At 36.6% G+C, this 4,086-nt stretch overlaps 1 long non-coding RNA gene across 2 annotated transcripts; it reads right to left on the bottom strand.

Moving 5' to 3' along the window:
- Positions 1-2,071: 2,071 nt before the first annotated feature.
- On the bottom strand, positions 2,072-3,716 carry LOC141607100 (uncharacterized). 2 transcript variants are annotated; one of them, XR_012526892.1, is made up of 3 exons: positions 3,238-3,716; positions 2,905-3,044; positions 2,072-2,531 (listed from the first exon to the last, which is right to left on the bottom strand). It is a non-coding gene; the product is annotated as an uncharacterized LOC141607100 (long non-coding RNA). The 2 variants fall into 2 exon arrangements; XR_012526891.1 differs by lacking the exon at positions 3,238-3,716 and having other exon boundaries at positions 2,905-3,231.
- Between the last annotated feature and the right edge of the window lie 370 nt (positions 3,717-4,086).

The following is a 4,086-nucleotide window of genomic DNA, read 5'->3' on the forward strand; positions in this document are numbered from 1 at the left end:
AAGAAAGGTCGGCGGCCGCAGGTCAGGCGAGAGGTGGTGGCGGCGGCAGAAGAATGTCGTGGTGAATGACGGTGGTTATGGAGATAATGATGGCTGGTGGATCTGAAGACAGAGGGAGGCGCGGGGTGGTGGCCGAGGGAGGTACGGTGTGAGAGGGAGGTGGATTAGAGGGGCGAAGGTTGCTGATTAGAGGGGCGGAGGGAGGTGGCGGCTGTGGAGTTAGAGAGAGAAGGTGAGGAGTAAGAGGGAGAAGTGAGAAATGTGTTTGTGAGGATTGAAATTGGAAAATTAGGGTTTTGTTGTGCTTTTATATAGGCCCTTTATTTTGAGATTTAATCTAAGCCCTTGATTTTAGTTAAATCTAATGGACAGAATTAGGACTCATGGACTCACCTAAGGGAGGTGGACTCATTTGATCCTAATTCTCTCTCTCTCTCTTTCTCTCTCTCTCTCTCTCTCTCTCTCTCTCTCTCTCTCTCTCTCTCTCAGGGAGAGAGAGAGAGAGAGAGATAGTTAGGTTCTTATAAGTTTTGTTTCTTATGGTGAGTTGTGAGTTTGTGCATGGAAATCTCAGCCACTAGATTATATTAGAGATGAATGGCCAAGATATAATCTTACCTATCATATAAAATCACTGTCATTTACTTATTTTCTCTTTTTTCTAGTGCTACTCTTTTTTTTTACTTTAATTTTTTTATCCCATTTTTTTTACCTCGTGTTATCATGCTTTTTTTTTACTTGAAATTTTTTTACTTGAATTTTTTTTACCTCGTGTTATTATATTGTTATTGTGCTTATTTTTTTTACTTTGATTTTTTTTCTTTTTTTTTACCACATGTTATTGTGCTGTTATTTTTATTCCGTTGTTATTGTAATGTTATTCTGCTGTCACTTTGATTTTTTTTTCTTTTTTTTACCACGTGTTATTGTGTTGTTATTCTACTGTTATTCTGCTGTTATTGTGATGTTATTCCGGTGTCACTTTGATTTTTTTACTACTTTGATTTTTTTTACTACTTTGATTTTTTTTATTCTTTTTTTATCGCATGTTATTGTGCTGTTATTCTGGTGTTATTGTGATGTTAATCCGGTGTCACTTTGATTTTTTTTACTACTTTGATTTTTTTACTCTTTTTTTTACCACGTGTTATTGTGCTGTTATTCTGGTGGTATTGTTATTCTGATGTTATTGTGATGTTATTCCAGTGTCACTTTGATTTTTTTTACTACTTTTGAATTTTTTACTTTTTTTCTATCACATGTTATTATGCTGTTATTTTGGTGTTATTGTGATGTTATTCCGATGTCACTTTGATTTTTTTTACTACTTTGATTTTTTACCACGTGTTATTGTGCTGTTATTCTGGTGTTATTGTGATGTTATTTAGGTGTTATTTTAATTTTTTACTACTTTGGTTTTTTTTACTCTTTTTTTTCCCGTGTTATTGTGCTGTTATTGTGGTATTGTAGTGTTGTCCGTGTGTTATTGGAGTATTATTCTGGTGTTATTATGATGTTATTTAAGTGTTATTGTACTGTTACTCTTAACTACGGGCACATCATCTTTTGACCCAAGTACTTGGTATATTTGGGACAATACTTGGTGTTACTCTGATATTATTGTACTGTTATTGTGGTGTTATTCTTCTGTTAGCACGAAATCTCATTATAGACGGTACATATTCGTCTATAACTAAAGACGGGTCAAATACAATACCACATTTCTAATAGGACAAGCAACAAGTGGGGTGGTGGGGACAAAAAAGGTCACCACTTTCAAGCTATTTGACCCGTCTTTAGCTATATCGGTCTATAACAAGACTAGCTGTTTTGTTAGTCTCATGGCACCTACCACGGTCCGTGGGTCCACGACTCAACCTCGATCCTTTGACCGACCTGTCTAAAATCCAGTTTTCAGTAGTCCTATTTGCTAAAGCGTATACATAAAAAAAGCTATGCCATAGTAACTAAGCAGCAGACACACATGACAAGTTACGAAAATATTTGACAACTCGTAAGAACGAAAATTAATGTAGAGACTGCATTTTTGCACATTCACACACATACCATATGGATATTGAAACAATCATATAAATGTCAGAAGGCAAAATCAAAATGGCCGTGGAGTCGTGGAGATATAATGATAATCTACAATGTACGACGTATTGCATATCAGCTTGACTGTAACACTGAATGAGAAACATCAAATGGAGCATCGTCTTCAGCCATTCCTGCCTGTACTTTCAGGGCATCAACTGCCATGGCCTCGATCTTTGCATAGAGAATGACAGGATTTCATCATCTGGGATCGGGTCTTCACGAACATTCCAAATCCCGGTTTCAACCCGTTCTTTCCTGCCAGTAGTCATTGAACTTGCATACTTTTTAATAGTAGCAAGGCTTCTAGCAGCAGTAGAGCTAGCACCTTCGTTGTTTCTGTCACTGATGATTGCTGATGCAATCCCTTCAAATGCTACCTGTTCAGCGCTTTTACCCATTATATCTTCAATGGCCATTAATCAAGATGATACCTGCAGGCAAAACATTTGAAGCCAATATAATTATTAGTAGAAATAAAGCTCGGAGGTCAAAACTATTATCAATCAAGTTCCGCAAGAAGGAACTGATAGCATGGATGCACTTAACACAACATATATATACAGATTGAAAAACTCGTCTTGAGATTGGAAAACTCGTCCTGAGATACATGAGTGTTACTAATTTAACTTGAAATCACTATGCTAAGACTACTTATCTCCATTGATTGTCAACCGAAACCCAATTGCCATCAGAGCCCAACCACAGATGCACTCAACACAGCATATATATATATACACCAGATACATCAGCAACCAGAAAATGTCGAAAAGGCAAAAAAAATACTTGGAAAGAAAAGGAGCTCACGTTTTATCTTCAAGCTTGAGCTCTTGGCCACCGTACTCAGGCAATAGAACAATGTCTCCTTCCTTAAGGCTCACAGCAATCACCGTCCCATCATTAGTACCACTTACTGGACCCACAGCAATGACTTTCTCGGAGTTCAGCTGAATCAATTAATAATAACACAGATTTTGGTATTCAACTCTTTCATCACACAACCTAGTACTTAGGATCTACATTGATATCCAGAAATATGACAAGATTCAATCTTTTCATAAAAATTACTAGAATGCAATAATTTCAGAATGGATTAACCTTTGTATCACATAATACGATCACAAAAGCAGTAAACTTAACTTGAAATCACTATGTTAAGACTACTTATCTCCATTGAATTAGTCTTCCCTTGCAACGAAATCAATTCCATCCAATTAAACGGATTCGAAACACCGTAAATTTTCCCACACCCTAACACTCCCAACAACTTGTCCGCAACAAACTCAATATATTGACTCATCAACTCACCATTCATCCCAAAGCACGCAAAGTAGAACCATCTTCGAGCAACTTGAGCCAACCATGGATTCACGCACCGCATCTGTTCATAGACCATTACATTGTCATTTCAATTTAGGGTTCAAAATTTGGGGAGAAACACAAGAGTGAATACTAAGCAAAAAGTGGTGTAACGGAAGTTAAAATCAATAAGAAAATAGGGGAATCAAATGAATATAATAAATCCGAGCTATTAAATAAGAGGGAATGGCTGGGTGGTGATGATAGTGGAAGAGGAGATGAGGCCATGTTTGAGGTTTGAGATGTGTAACGTGTTTAGGAAAGCAAAGCGCGTGCGTTTTATTATCAGTATTAGAGCCAATCTCAGCCGTGTACTTGTACTTATTCAATGTTCCAGATTTTCCAAACTCACAACTCACCGTAAGAACCAAACTCACGAGATCCCGTCTCTCTCTCTCTATCTCTCTCTCTCTCTTGTGAGTTTTGTTTCTTATGGTGAATTGTGAGTTTGTGCTTGGAAATCTCAACTACTAGATTATATTAGAGATGAATGACCAAGATCTAATCTACCTATCATATAAAATCATTGTCATTTACTTATTTTCTCTTTTTTCTTACTTTAATTTTTTTTATCTCCTTTTTTTTACCTCGTGTTATTATGTTTTTTTTACAACTTTGAATTTTTTTCTC

Source organism: Silene latifolia, chromosome 1 (assembly GCF_048544455.1).
Source record: "Silene latifolia isolate original U9 population chromosome 1, ASM4854445v1, whole genome shotgun sequence".
Taxonomy (NCBI): Eukaryota; Viridiplantae; Streptophyta; class Magnoliopsida; order Caryophyllales; family Caryophyllaceae; genus Silene; species Silene latifolia.